Source organism: Ursus arctos, unplaced genomic scaffold (assembly GCF_023065955.2).
Source record: "Ursus arctos isolate Adak ecotype North America unplaced genomic scaffold, UrsArc2.0 scaffold_4, whole genome shotgun sequence".
Lineage (NCBI taxonomy): Eukaryota > Metazoa > Chordata > Mammalia > Carnivora > Ursidae > Ursus > Ursus arctos.
In genome coordinates, this window is record NW_026623056.1 from 87,193,473 (window position 1) to 87,209,916 (window position 16,444).

At 38.4% G+C, this 16,444-nt stretch overlaps 1 protein-coding gene across 17 annotated transcripts in view; it reads left to right on the forward strand.

Moving 5' to 3' along the window:
• DYRK1A (dual specificity tyrosine phosphorylation regulated kinase 1A) overlaps positions 1 to 16,444 on the forward strand; it is a 145,337-nt gene that overhangs the window by 33,119 nt on the left and 95,774 nt on the right. The window lies entirely within an intron of this gene.

The following is a 16,444-nucleotide window of genomic DNA, read 5'->3' on the forward strand; positions in this document are numbered from 1 at the left end:
AAATAATTGACATACTTCTGTTTTCACATGATTAAGACACCACATGTCAACTTGATGACTTCAGTGTCATCTGTGTGGGGAAACTTTGTGCTTTGCACTTTGGCTGTGCCAGCCTGAATATGACCTAGTCTCTGCCCATAGGGAAGTTACAACCTAGTAGAGAAGAGAAGACTTCAAAACAAATCAGGATAACGTTCTTAAAACATTTTCTTTTTCAAGAATGAATCCTACAACTGTAACAGGGCAGGTTCTGAATATGATGTTCACTCTCAGAGGAGGGGAGAGGTCATGTGAGGTGAAGAGCACAGCTTGAGACAGGACTGACTTCCCCTTTTCTTTTTCCCTGAGAGAGCCCAGCCTCTGCGAGGTACCCGGAGGACTCTTCTCTCTCCCCTAGTGCAGTTGCTAGGACCTTGTAGGCAGGTAAGATAATGGAGAAGCTTGCGCAGGTTAAGGATATGTCTCCTTCCCTGAAGTAAAGGGAAGCAGAACTGAATTCACTGGTGCAGACTATGTGCTGTGTGTCACCTTACTCAGTTCCAATGGTTCTGTGAGTCGAGAGAGGCAGTATTCGTTAGTGCAAGGAGCATGGGGTTTTAAAACCTAGAAGCTGTTGTTGGTATTGGAGCCAGCCCTGGCTTGTGCATATATTATCAAAAAAGTGGCTTTTCCTGGGGAAATAGCTTCACAGGACATATCAGGCCTTCCCTTCCTTCCTTTCGTGATATTATGGCTAGAGATCTGTGGGTTGATTATGAAGCTGCATAGTATATTAAGGGGATGAGTGGTATGGAAAACATGCAACATTTGGTAGCAGTAAATCTTCATAGGAAATAGGAAGTTTGATTTATTTGACAAATAATGTACCAAATGTTAGGGCTAAAGTAGTGAAAAAGAAAAATACGGTTGGTGCTCTCATGGTATTGGCAGCATTTTAACATTTGGTGTTCGTGTTAGATGATGTGAGAACTTTCTTGAACTGTTCCAGATTGGGTAGCTCAATATTGGGTTTTAATGAGTCTGAGTTGAGGGGGAGTGGATTTTACACTATATGTCTTCCAGTGGTTATGTCTTTCTAAAGCTTGAAAGGAACTCCTCAGAAAGCAGTAAGATTGCAAATCATCCCAAATGAGATGCTGACATAAATTAAGCACACTTTTTTTACATCATCCATGAATACAGATACAGATTAGAACATTTCTTATACATGATGTCTATAGAATGTACATATTTTAAGAAAATTTAAAAATGTCTTTCTTGTATTAGTTAGCTGTGGCTGCTGTAACAAATCACCACAAACTTTGTGGCTGAAAACAACAGAAATTTATTTTCTCACAGTTCTGGAGGTCAGAAGCCTGAAATCTGAACCATTGAGCTGAAATCAGTGTCTGGAGGGCTAGGGCTCTGCTTCCTGAGGCAGGAGTCTCTAGGACACCAGCTCTTCCTTGCCTCTTCCATTTTCTGGTGGCTGCCAGCATTCCTTGATGTGTGGCCACGTCATCCAGTCTCTTCCTCCGTGGTCACATCACTTTCTCTTATGTGTCAAATCTCCCCCATCCCTCTCTTTCAGGGACCCTTGTGATGGCATTTAGGGCCCACCTGGATATCTCCTCATCTCAAGATCTTTCATTTAATCATCATCACATTTGCAAAGACCCTTTTCCAAATATGATAACATCTGTAGATTGAATGTGGACTTTTTTTTGGAGGGGGTGACATTTTCAACTTACACTCCCATAAATTATTTGAAAGAGTAGGAAGGTGGCTTTTGAAAGAGTAACTTTTAGATATATCATGAGTATGCTTCCCATTACAGTAAGAATTCACAGTATATTTTGTAACTTTTCAGTGTTGGCTTGATTATCCAGTCTTGTTAGCTAGATTGGGAGACTTCACCCCAAATTTCACCACCTTGCGTGTCATTTATAATAATGGTTTTAAGCAGCTTGTCTCTAAATAACAGAGGTTATTCTTTTAGGGCTGGCTCAAGCTGACAGTGGTAATTTTTATCAAGTGTTTATTAAAAATGAATCTAAATTTAGGAAAATGATCTAAATTATTGGCACTTATTTTAGCAATCTAGGAATTTTAATGACTGAGAAGGTACAGATTGCAGGGTGGTAGTGAAAAATACACTATGATTATACTTCTAAATTTGCTTGGTTGTGTCAAACTTGAAAATATGTTATAGTTGGACTGTTTTTTTTTTCAAACTTGAAAATATGTTATAGTTGGACTGTTTTTTTTTTTTAAATTATTAAGCTATACTGTATTTTAGCTAATTTTGGACAACTATAGCTAGCTCACTTTGGATAAGATAGGAACACACACATTAAACAGTGTTTTGTTTAAAAAAAAAAAATGTTCACACTTAGAATGGAAGGTACCAGTCGAGGGTTTTTGAAGTTGTGAGCTAGTCATGAACATAAATGTGTGTGTGTGTGTGTGTGTGTGTGTGTGTATTAATTTTAATCTTTCTTGAACCTGCCTAATTTTTGTCACCCTTTAAAATAGACTCTTATTTCTCTAAACATCTCAAGATGTATATTTTAAAGATCTTTTGAGGTAGTCCTGTTATTTCTTGTTCCTTGGCTTATCTGTTGGATTCCTGTTGTGATGGAGGGTTTTTTTCTGTGTTGTAATTACGTGTATGAAATCTTCATGAAACTGCTGAAGGTGTTCTGTATTTTGAGAGCAGTGCATCTCTGTTTTCAAATGTTAAAGTCACTGACTTTCTACTTCTTATTCTGCATTTCCCAGATGTGATAACCATAAACATTATCAGTCTCTTTACCTGCCTCTAGTTGTACTTCGTACAGTTGCTGCCATGGTTTTTATTCCTACGTACTTGTTACATTATAAACCCCAGCTTACAATTTTATGATTTTTGCTTTAAGTACATGTTTTAAACTCCAACTTAGAGTTTTTATTTTAAACAATCAATAATCTTTTAATTAAATTATGAGAAGGAAAATGTATTTTTGAAAATTTAACTGCTTATTTACCATTTCAGGCACCTTTTACTCCTTTGTGTAGATTTGTGTTTCCATCCACTCTCATTTCCCTTCAGTCAGAAATTCTTTAGCATTTTTCATAGTGTAGGTTTCCTGGCAGAGAATTCTTTCAGATTTTTAAAAATCTTGCAAATGTCTTTATTTTGCCTTCGTGATTGAACATTATTTTCACTGCATGTAGGATTTCCAGATTGATAGTTTTTGTCATTCGGCACATGAATGGGTGTGTTCCACTGTTTCCTGGCTTCCATTGTTTCTGATGAGATGTCGTTGACTTTACTATATTGTTCTGTATCTGTAGTATCTTTTTGTGCTCTGGCCGCTTTCAGGATTTTCTCTTTATCTTTGGTTTTAAGCTGTTTGCCCACGATGTGCCTTGGTGTGGTTTTAATTTGAGAGTTGTTTAGCCATGATTTCTTCACTTCGTTTTTCTGCCCTTTCTCAGAGTCTTCTGTGATTTCACTTACATGTGTGTTAGAACATTTTATATTCTGCAGGTCTTTGAGAGTCTCTTTATTTTTTTCGTCTCTTTTTCCTTTGTAGTAAAATTGGATAATTTTTGTTTAAAGATTTTTATTTTATTTTATTTTTTTAAGATTTTATTTATTAATTTGACAGAGAGAGACAGCCAGCGAGAGAGGGAATACAAGCAGGGGGAGTGGGAGAGGAGGAAGCAGTCTCCCAGCATAGGAGCCTGATGTGGGGCTTGATCCCAGAACGCCAGGATCACGCCCTGAGCCAAAGGCAGAAGCTTAACGACTAAGCCACCCAGGTGCCCCTGTTTAAAGATTTTAAAATTATTTTTAAGTAATCTCTGTACCCAGCATGGGGTTCAAACTCACAACCCTGAGATTAAGAGTCACATGCCCCACTGACTGAGCCAGCCAGGTGCCCCTAAATTGGATAATTTCTATTTTTCTGTCAGTTTACTGATTTTTTTTTTTCCTGGTATCTTCAGTATGCTGTTAAATCTGTCCAACACAATTTTCATTTAGTTATTATATTTTTCATTCTTAGAATTACCTTTTGTTCTTTTTTTGTAGTTTTAATTTTTCTGCTTTTCAGATATTCTCTCTGTTCACACATTAAAGAGCATATGTTCTTTAAAGTTTTGAATGTATTTCTTCTGATTCTTTGTGTAAAATAGCTGCTTTAAAGTCTTTGTTTGCTAAATCTAACATCTGGTCCATCCTGGGGTTGGTGTTCTATTGACTCCTTCCCCCCTCCTTGATTATGGATCACATGTTTTTTTCTTGTTTATTAATACTTGACTTAATACTGTTTGTTTTTTCTTCTTAAGAGTGTTAATGTTTCTTCTAGAAGGCTGGTTACTTTGAATTTATATGTATTTGGTTTTATACTTTATTATGCAAGATCTGTGGAAAGCTCAAGATGAATCCTAGCCTCTTTAATATGGGACATGACTTCCAAACTGAGTTTTCCTTCAGATCTTGTCCTGGGTTTGGTTTTAGACATTATTAGTATTGGTTCATAGGCTGTATGCTAGGATGTGGTCCTTAGTCTTGAAATGGAGAAAGGAAGTTAAAGTGTGTTTTTGTCATGGTTCTCTAGTGAAACAGAACCAATAGGAGATACATGATTTATTATAAGGATTTGGCTCACATGATTATCAAGGCTGAGAAGTCCCAAGATCTGTAGTTGGCAAGTTAGAGACCCAGGAGAGCTGATGGTATCGTTCCAGTTGGAGTCCAGAGGCTTGGGAACCATAAGAACTAATGGCTTAAGTTTGTCTGAAAACCAGCAGGCTTGAGACTCAAGAAGAACCGATGTTTCAGTTTGAGTCCAAAGGCAGGAAAAAGGTTGATCCCAGCTTAATGCAGTCAGATGGGTGTTCTTTCTTATCGTGGAAGGATCAGCCTTTTTATTCTATTCAGGCCCTCAGCTAACAGCCCACCCACATTAGGGAGAAATCTGTTGATTCAAACATTAATTCTGGAAACACCATCACGACACACCCAGAAAAATGGTTGACCGAATGTCTGGACTCCCCATAGCCCAGTCAAGTTGACATACTAAATGAACCTTTGAGATCTGCCCACTGTGCCTGGGTAGGGACTCCCAGAGTCCCCAGACCTGTTCATTCTCTATCACTTCTGTTCTGTTCTCAATCTCTTAGTGGTCACTCTATGCTAAGCTGTGGGTAGACTCACCCTGTCCATGTACATTCTGGTCCTTTTGAGTCCCCCACACAGACTTCTGGAGACCCCCTTTTGCATGGCTTCCTCCTCTCTATTACCCTGTCCGGCTGCTTCAGCCATTTGGAACTCTGATCTTTACTTCACATCTCAGCAGAACTACCATGCTTTTTGGACTCCGGCTCCCTCCGCCATGTTGAGAAGCTGTCCTCAGAGAACCAGGGCAAAAACACAGGCTCAGTGGAAGAGAAAATTTTCTTACGAAATACTAGCTATTCATAGCCCTGATGATATTTCATGGAGTGGACAATTTTTTTTTTAATAATGTAGTGATGTGGGACTTTGGGCCAGAAGGTTGGACTCTGGAGTAACTGAACTCTGCTTCCAGCTTAGTGCTGAAATCATGGCTGAGGCAGATGTTACGTGTGTGAGGCCCTGCAGGAACATGTGGGGATTGGGGGCTGTCGTTCATGGAGCAGCTGCCCTATTACTGGATGCCTTCATTCTTTTATTTGTTCTCTACGTATTCTCCTGTAACATTTTACTTATTTCCAATTTGAGTCCTGTGTTCTTGAAATATAGGAAGCTAGCTAATGCATTCCATATTTGTGAGACTTGCTTAATTATTTGAAGGCATCTATTCACTGTTCCTCTGGTCTTTCACAGTCTTAACTGATCAGCCTCGGTACTTCCAGATCCCCTATTATTTTCTCAGAAGTTTTGGATTGTCTCATTGCCTCTCATTATGTGGATCTAGAAATTAAAAAAGAATTCTGAGCTTCAGAAGCCGAACAGACATAAAGACTACAAATTCAGATCTTACCTCTGAAATTCTTGGAAAGAGTATTTCTGATACTCTTTTCTCAAATCTAAATAGCTTCCCCTTTTTATATTCTCTTAGTAATTCTTGCTTTCCCTCATAACTGTTAGCGCAGTTTGTAGTCCAGTATTACTGTGATTTTTGTCTGTTTCCCATGTTGGATCTCGAGTTCTCTGAGGGCAGGCTTTGTGACAGTAAATCTTGCCCTTATGTCTCCAGTACGCAGCACATATTTGTTGAAGAAATGAATGATGAATTTGAAAGTCTACTTATGTCAAGACATCATCTGATATTTAGGGTATTATTTGCCAATATGCTGTTATTTAACATTATTTTTCATTTGTTTTAGTAAGTGTAATTGATGGCACTTCTGCAGTGTGTACAGATGTATGACTGTCTCTGTTTCACCTTCTCCCCACTCCTATCCCACTTCCTTCCCAGTCCCATTGTCCCAACCACAGATACTGCTCTTAAAGCTTTGCAGTTAATCTTTCTGGACATTTTCCTGTATATTTTCATTTTTATGTAAGGATGCTTATGTTGTTATAGACATAAATATTATGTTTGTGTAGCATACTTCTGTGTAGCAGTGGAATTTAAATGCTTGGTTAAAATGGCAATTAAACATTATTTTGCTTTTATCATTGGTTTGACAACCAGCTCTTTTCAGTGTTTATTTTTCTTTCAGATACTCATAAGTAAGGCACATAACCTCTAGACTTCAGTTTCCACATCTGCTTAAGGATTGATTTGAATTAAGTGAAATTGAAGTCCTCTTAGCTCTCAATCTGATAATAAATTTAATGTTATTGTATAAGTCATCTATTAGATATCATGAAAAATGTGCTATCTGAATAATATAAAAAAATAGGAAGATAAAAATCAAATATGACTTTGGTAGCAAAAGGAAATTTTGGGGTAAGTTATTAAAATGTTTGGTTTTTGTCCTTTAAGAGTGGCTAGAGTATGTCAGCTGCTGGAACTAGTAGTGGGATCATCTCTCTTGGGGACTTTGGCACTAGGGAATTTGCACTTTATTGATCCTGCAGTGCTAGCTAGTGACATCCTAAAGGGAATTTCACCCAGCTCCCTGGATTTTCACATCACAACTGTACATTTAGTAACACAATGAATTCTTCTGAAAGAGTTGTATAGAAACCAAAACTTACATAGGTAAATCTTTGTTAGTGACTTATTTAAAAATATTTTATGGAAAATAGTTTCCCAAGTTACTTCAATCCCTTTTTCCTCTCCACAAAGAGAAACGAGAGTAAAGCAAATTTTGCTCAGTCATGGCTTGTTGTAAGTTCTCTTGTCATTAAATGTTACTGAATCTTCACAATTCTTTTAGTTAGCTTCTTTTGTTAAGTAGCTCACTTAGTTTATGGTTTAAAGAATTGCATTTTTTCGTATATCACCATTTTTGCTTTTAAAGAAACTTTAATTATCAAAAACTGCAGACATACACAGAAGTAGAGAGAGTAACATGAGCCCTTGCATCCCTGTCATCCTTGCTTTCACAGTTGTCAGTATTTTGTCCACTTGTTTTTTTGTGTGTGTTTTTAATAGCATTTTCGGTATAAGTAATACCACAGTTAAAATTATTCTTCTTAAAAAAGGAGGCTTGGTATTTAACAGGAATAAAACCCCTCAACTAGGGGCGCCTGGGTGGCTCAGTCAGTTAGGCGTCTGCCTTCGGCTCAGGTCATGGTCCCAGGGTCCCAGGATCAAGCACCAGGTTGGGCTCCCTGCTCAGCAGGGAGCCTGCTTCTCCCTCTCCCTCTGCCTGCCGCTCCCTCTGCTTGCGTGTGCGCGCTCTCTCTCTCTCTCTCTGTCAAATAAATAAATGTAATCTTAAAAAAAAAAAGAAAACAAAACCCTCAACTGTGCCCAAGCTTTATCTGATTATGGCTATTTATATGGAGTTGGTAATTACGTAAAATATTTCTTAGCTCAAATAACATTCTCTGTAGCAAAACCACTAGATTTTGTGCCTTTTTCACTGAAATGAGTTCTAGAACTAAACCATGGCAAACTCAGTTGCCCCACCGATAGGTTGCAGGTATGACCTAACTGTACTTACTATCTTGTCTTAAATATTAAAGAGGTTTTTTTTTTTTAAAAAAGATTTTATTTATTTATTTAGGAGAACATGAGCTCATGTGTGTGAGTGGGCAGGGGGTGGGGTGAAGAGCAGAGTGAGAGGGACAAGCAGACCCTACACTGAGCATGGAGCCCATTGCAGAGTTTGATTCCACAACCCTGAGATCATGACTTCAGCCGAAACCGAGTCCGGTGCTCAACCGAGCCACCCAGGCAGGCACCCCAAATGCTGATGAATTTTAGCTTAGTTGTTTCAACAAAGCAACCCAAAGCAGATGTTTTAGGCAATGACGTGGTTTGATGATTATAGTTTTCTCTCCTTTATTGAGAGTCTGCTGTAGTTGAGGAAGCTGGCCTTCCTCAGTGGCGAGCCAAAGAAGCCTCTTAATATTTTCTGGGGCTGGATGCTGGCATGCATACAGTTAGTTACCATCCAGGGTGAGTGGTGTGAGGGCTGGATTCTTGGTGTAAACACTGCTATGCAGGGTTGCGGAGGGATTGGTGTCTATAGGCAGTGCTGATTGGAGACTTCTGTGGAGAAGACAGAATTGGTTGGTCTTGGGCTTGGAGCTTGGTGTTGACAAGGCAGGAAAGGATGAGAAGAGCTCATTGAATAGCCCGAGCAGAAAATCGGCATTTGTCCATTGTGGCTGGAGTGTCAATTTGGGGAAAGTTTTTATAGTAGGAGATAAGACTGGAAAGGTGAAGGTAGTGACAGTGTAAAATACACTGGCGTAGAGAACTGAATGTATATTGAACACTAAGTACTGTGTTGTAAATGCTTTTACATGTGCTATTTCATTGATAATACAACAATTTTATGGGATTATCCTCACTTTGTAGATGGGGACACTTAGTCATCTAAGAGTTTAGAACCTTGTGTGAGCCCATCTATTAAATTATGGAGCCAGAATTTGAACTAGGGCAGGTTGGCTTGGGAGCCTGATGGCTGTAGGGCCTTGAGTATTGGGGTAAGCATCACTAAGTATGTACTTTTTTTGGTCTTATCGTGGACGGTGACGTAGCAGTATATTAACATTTAAAAAAAAAAGATTTATTCATTTCAGAGAGGGAGAGAGAGAGAGAGCATGAGTGGGAGGGGCAGAGGGAGAGAGAATCTCAAGCAGACTGTGCTGAGCACGGAGCCCCAAACAGGGTTCGATCCCACAACGGTGAGATCATGACCTGAGCAGAAACCAAGAGTCGGACACTTAACCTACTGTGCCACCCAGGTGCCCCGTAACTGGTTTTTTTTGAACAAAGATCTTTAACAGTTTATTATCATGAGCTTTTTACCTATATTGGAGTTCTAAAAATTGGATGCACTTAGAGGGTGTTCTCATGGTTGTGGCTGTTAGCCAGATACCATGATGACTTTAATGTTTCATGTGGAGGTTGAATTTCTTGGACCATATTTTCCCGATTATAAGAGATGTGCTTACTTGTAAAAGTTGTGATGTACTGGAAAGTGTAAAGAGGAAAATTTAAAAGTCACCCAGAATTATTAGCCAAAGACACTCATTGTTAATAACGTTACATATTTTCCCCCAGAGTTTTTTCAGTGTATTTATTTTACTTTCCTGAGATTTTGCTTTGGGGAAGGTTTTTAGCGTATGACTTTTTCCTTCATGCCATGCAGTTACCGTAAGAACAGCTGAAAGGGTTATATAATATTTTGTCATGTGAATGTACCATAATCTATGTCAGCTTTTCTTTTTAGTGTTGAAAACTTTCATGGTTCCTGATTTTTAAATTATTTTTAATGATACACTTTTATATATAAATTTTGTATTTTCTTTCATGAAAGGGATCTCTAAAAGAGATTGAACATGAGGTATAATAGACCACAAATGGGCCATGAATCAATGCTACGTGAAGAAAGGAAAACTGTATAGGAACAATACTTAGTGTCAAGGCTCATGTTTAAGTATACTGTGTACAAATTTGGACATCATAAATGGAGAAAACAGGAGATTTGAGCAGGAAAAATGGACAGAGGCTGGCTAATTCAGTTTGAGAAGACACACTGAGTGTCTTGATGTGCAGTTGGAGAAAAGCTGAGGAGTGTGGTATGAAGGGTATTTTGTAGGCTGTGTGTAGTTGTTTTCTGTTTCTTCAGTATACAGGAGGAACATCATAAACTTAAGTTGGTATAGAGGAATTTAGCGTAGAATTTGTAACTGAGGATTGAACGTTTTGCTGTAGTTTATCTTGAGAATTAATCTTTGAAATGTGTAGGTTTTCACTGTATTCAGGACTTTTCTGCTTAAGAAGGAAACAGTGCTTAAGATGGTATTTTAGAGGTTTTTCTAGACCTTCATTCCTAAGATTTATTGTAATATTAATTTCAGTTTTCTCACCTATTATATGTCTCCTGGTCTTATGTGGAAATGAGAGCAATAATACTATGTTAAGATTTGTAGTTTTGATTGAAAGGACAAAGCAAGGGAATAAACAGAACCCCACTTCTGTACAGCTAGAGAATAGCATGCTCATGTATAAAATTGATTTCCACAGCTGTGAACAGGGTCCCAGAAGTTGGACATCCACCTGGTGAGGCCAGTGGAATTTGAAGTAGAGGTTGGGAAATGTTAACATTAACAAATAAGTCCTAAGTGTTAGGATTGTGACGGTATGGCTGCTGATACCCATGCCAGTCATTTTTACAGGATTTCCATTGATCACAAAAATTCTGGGTTAAGATTTTAAGGTTTAAGATTCTGGGAAGATTTGGTTTCTTTAAAAAATGCACGTTCCTTTTAGGAAATTTAGAAAATTCAAAAGATAAGAATAACAGTTTCCTTCTGTTGCTCTCTCCAGAGATAACTACTATTTACGTTTTGTGGATAACCTGTCAGATTTTGTTTTGTGTGTGTGTGTGTGTTTTAATGCACACTGTTCTCTCCTTTTAAAAAACAAATGTAATCACATGGTGTCTGCATACTACTTTATAACTTACTTTTTCTAAATAGAACAGTATTTTCCCTGTTGTTACTCACTTAACCAATGTGTTCATTGCACATCTACTCTGATGAAATAGAAATAGGAAGCTCACCAAGCAGGAGATTATGTCACTGGAGTAATAATATAACATAAATAATTAAAATAATAGTGGTGGATCACTGAATGCAAACTCAGAGGCTGGAGTGAGTGAAGCTGGATGAGGGGGAATTGTGGTGGTCTTGAAGGGTGGACAGGATTTACAAAAAGGGTTAGGTAAAAAAGTGGCAAACTTTGGGTAGGGAAAATCATTTGAGCATTGGTGCAGGAGGAGGTTAAATGGCATTTTATAGAATGCCATGCTAAAGTCTCTGTTCAGGGCCAGTAAGATTTGATAGAGTTTTCTTAAGTTACAGAGGGTAAGTTAAATCCAGGTTGAAAATCATGTGCTTCAGGAAGATACGTGTGGCAGCTGTATGCCAGATGAATTGAGACAAGGGATAAGCTGCCTTTAAGTTTGGTAGCTTCGACACCGGGCTGTGGTCTAAAATCACCTGGGGCGGGGCGGGGGATGTTGCAGAATTCTTGGGTTCTTCCGCATGCTTCCTGAATCAGTATCTTTGGGTTTGGAGTCTGCAGTGTGGTTTTGAGAACCTCCCATAGTGTTTCTGACATACCACCCGGCCCAGGAGATGCTTATTTCTAGGGGGATCTGTAATACCAAGTATGAAATAAGGACCTAGACCAAGGTGATTGCAGTGGGCATGGAGAGTAATTAAGGCAGGAGGTATTTTGAAAATTGACGGGATTTAGTGAGACTATTTCAAGTAAAGAAAGAAGCCAGCAGTTTCTAGTGAAGTTGGTGGAAGAACGGTGGCACTGGGGATAAAGATGGGAAGGTGAGTTCTGTGAGGAAGGAGGTGAGGATGTGTCTCAGGCATGGGGAATTGTAGTAATGGCGCTGTAGGCCACATGTAGCACCAGTTGGACTAGTTACTGAGTTAGAGGTTAGCGTAGAGAAAAGAGTAGTTCAGCATGATTCGTGTAGAGTAAAACTTTGGAATATTTCTTTTGGAGGGAAAGATGGATAGAGAAATGAGTGGAGGGGCCAGGGAATGGAACTGGAGGTAACACCTGAGGTTGGGGCTACAAATGAGAGACATGGAATATTTGGAGGATAACTGATGCTCTGAGATACAAGGCCACACACATTTTAAGAATTTTTGAGTTTTTCAAAAGTGTAGTTGGGAAAAATAAGGAAAACTAAACTCATTTACTACTCTTAGTAATAGGCTTGTTGGAGGAAGATGTAAGCTGCTAATAGCAGCGTGTGTTTTTGATTATTTCTGGGCCTGGTTATTTTTCTGTATTTTTGAAATGCAAGGATAATTAAAAGCAGTGGTTTCTAAAATTATATATAATTATATATGTATAAAAGTACATACAATCGACTAAGTATATGTGTGCATGCACTTATGTAAATTAATTATACATAATGTATATTTTATAAGTAAAATTATATGTGTGTGTGCATATAAAAATATATGACCACTCTAGAAAAGTTAGTGCTATCAGAAAGGACAGAGCAGAGTGGTTTTCCAATGCATTTCTTTCCTTTTTTTTTTTTTTTTAATTTTATTTATTTGAGATAGAATGAGAGTGTGTGAGCGAGTGAGAGAGAGTGAGAGGGAGAGCACAGGGGGTGGGCAGAGGGACAGGGAGAAGCAGGCTCTCCACTGAGGGGTGACCCTGGCATGTGGCTCAATCCCAGGACCCTGGGATCATGACCTGAGATGAAGGCAGGTGTTTCACTGACTGAGCCACCCAGGCGCCCCTCCAGTGCATTCCTTAACTAGTTATGAGAAGGGCTTGCAGGCTCCTGATTGAACATATTCTTCCTAAGTGTCCTCTGTGTGATAGGAATATATAAATGAATGAGATCAACCCAGATGTTGAGGTTGGGTAGGAAAATGTAGCCAGGGATATCACCACACATTAGATCTTGCTCTAGTGTGACTCTCAGAGTACCTAGAAGTCATTTAATTCCTTTTTAATTCCTTTTATAAGTTAGGATCTATTGAATAATAGGAAGTTTGAGTACATTATATGTAGGTGATGTAAAATGTATCATAAGCAAGCACATCAGCAGAGATTCAAAAAGTCTTGGTGTTCATATTACTTTGCTTTTAATTCCTGTTAGCAAATGGATAAAAACTTGGCTCCAAGGGTCAAAATTTATGGTAGTGAAAAATTGGAAACAACTCAAATATCCCCTAATAGGTATTTGTTTCAAGTAAACTTAGGTCTGTGTAGTGGGATACTACTATACAACCATGAAAGATGCTGCGAATCTAAAGTGTGATGTAAAGATGTGAAATAAACAACAATAGGAGCAGAGATGCCTTAGGGTATTGGAGTTTTGTGTGACTTTTGGCTCTTTAATCCTCCTGTTCAGTTTCTTCTTCTTCCCCCTTTTTTTTTTTTTTTTTAAGATTTTATTTATTTATTTATTTGACAGAGATAGAGACAGCCAGCAAGAGAGGGAACACAGCAGGGGGAGTGGGAGAGGAAGAAGCAGGCTCACAGCGGAGGAGCCTGATGTGGGGCTCGATCCCATAATGCCGGGATCACGCCCTGAGCTGAAGGCAGACGCTTAGCCGCTGTGCCACCCAGGCGCCCCATTCTTCTTCCCTTTTTTAAAAATGAGGAGCGTGTAATGTGTTATAATCAGAATGCAGTCTATTTCAGATAAATGATGGGTGAAGAACTTGAGTTTTTTACTTTTAAATGGAGAGAAGACTGTTGTTGAGTTCCAGCTTCAGAACAGCCTAATGGCGCATGATTGAGCTGAAATGGTGACAGCATGTGTTTTGAGGCCTGCAGTTCGGGGGTGAGTGGCTTGTATGTAGATTTGAGCAGGGTGTGCTGATGGGACAGGGAGAGCGTTGGTTGAGGCAGGCACACTAGAGATGGAGCAACAAGGCCAGTTGCGAAGACCTTTCTAAGGTGAATCCAACACAAGAATTTGCCGGATGGATGTGGTGTAATCACTGGGAAAGAGGTCCTGGGTGATGGTGACACCTGTCACCCAAGAGTAGGAATACAGGAAGGAGAAACGGATTTTTTTTCCTGTCCTGCCTCGTCTTTCCTCCCTCATTTGGGGGGCACGGGAGAAGGGTGAGGAGATAGTAAATAAAGGCATTAGTTATGGAGTTATTTTGGTTGTATTTGAATTTTTTTCTCTTCACCATTAGTCATTTGCGACTTCGGGCAACTTCTTCTCTGGGCTTTAGTTTCCTCACCTGTAAAATGGGGATAATAGTACTAATTACCTTATATAATTATTTCTGGGAATTAAGCGAACAAAAGGAAAATATGTATCCGTTAAAGATAAGCCATCACTTCAGTAATAACTATTATATTCTGTGATCCAGTTTTCTCTGCTGGACTAACTGGAGGAGAGTTTCTTTACCATTATCCTAAACTGAAATGCTTTTTACAAATTAATTTACTACTTATGAACTTTACTTCTTGTTTGGGATGGTTGAGGTGGAAGATTGAGTATGGGGTCTTAAAATCAGACCTAGACACACCTAGATTCTTGAGTCTTTGAAATTTTCCCATGACCGTTTCAGTGCTTATTCATGAACGTTGGTGTGATGGAAAATATGAACTTTGGTGTGGGACCAGAGTTCACAAGCTGTGACCTTAGGCCAGGCCGGTTCATCTCTCTGAATTTGCTCTCCTCATTGATGAAATGGAAATCACACTGCCTACTTTTAGGGTCGTTATGAGATTAAATGTGTCAACTTCTACAAAGTGTCTCAGTAGAGTAGTTGCTGCATAGTAAGTGTTTAGCAAATGCTCTTTTCCCTGCAGTTTTACTCAGAATTTTCTTGGATATCCCATTCTGAAGTCTTGTGCTTTTTAAATTTTTTTTCCTTTTTAATTTTTTTATGACTAGGACTATTTCTAGGGGTTTTGGAGGGAGTCATAAATCATCTTGGTTTTAAGAATTTCACTTGAAATCCATGGTCAGTGAAAATGCATTTTCTCTGTATGCCACTTGATCATCTTATTGAAATTAGAGTTAATAGATTTTTTTTTTTCTTGTGTTAGGTGTAAGACTGTGATTTTTTTCTATTTTCTTTTTGCTTTGACTTCTTTGGCTATTGTGATTCTAGAAAACCTGTTTCTAAAATTGTTACATGGAAAAAGAAGACACTTCCGTTGCTTCCTTAATGTTAGTGTAAATGAGTAGAAGTTTATAAGGAAAGCCTGTCACAGTGTAATTTTTAGGTAATCATGCAGTTTTAATGCATGGAATCAAATTGTAGGTCTATCAGCTTAGTTTTCCCAGATTTCATTTTTGTAGCTTATTCTTTTTTGGGAGTGGGTAGCTTATTCTTAAATTGGCATCTTCTAAACTATCTGAATTGTCCTTTTAAATACTATTGTGCATTATATTTTGTTTTTTTTCCATGTGGATTAAATTTTTTAATCTTGAAATGTATATACAAGACTATACAAACCTGTAAAATTAAAAGATAATTAAAAAACAGCTGTGTGCTTTCACCCAACTTAACAGTCCCTATCAGTACTTCTGAAGCCTGTGTCATACTGATTATTTTCACCTGCTGCTTGTTATACTTAACCTATTAATTTAGTTATTTTGAAACTACATATAATTTGTAGTTTATGTCATTATAAAACATTGTGACGTGAGAGAGAAAACGTCATAGCGACCATTTAGTTAATCTGGATTTGCCGTATCATGCTAATGCATTCATTTCAGTCACAGTTTCGCCAATCTTGATCTTTGAGGATTAGCATTAATTTTATAAATCTCAGTTAGTCACTGCTCTAAATTAGGTGTCTCAGTGTTCTCCCTCTCTCTCCTTCGCCTTCCACCTCCCTCTGTCAAGAGAGATAGGTGCAAGGAGACTCAGTTTGATACCTACCTGGGCATTCCACGTGATTAAACTCAGCCTGTTGAAATCCTCTCCCTGCTGATGTGCTGCAGATTACTACTATTATGCAGTGATTTTCAGACAACTAAAAAATGGTTTGTAGGTTTAGCTTCAAAAACCAGTTAAGCTCAGTTTCTACATTGTTCGTAGACTGTTATATTGCCTTTAGCAAAATGTGAACTAAAGCATACTGTGGAAGATTTTGAGGGTTATAGGAGGTTCCTGTGGTGACGATAGTCTGACGCTTTTCATTAGCATCTAATTTAGCTCCATAATTTGTGAATGACTCCACTTGTGAGGGGAAAGGTGAAAAAGTCACTGTAGGTTTTTCTCAGAAAAATTTAAAATATGGCTGGATTTTTAGGCTTCTTTAGAAAGAAAATTGTATTTATAGTTTACAAAGTATATTGGTGTTCGCTGGTACCTACTTACTGTCATAAA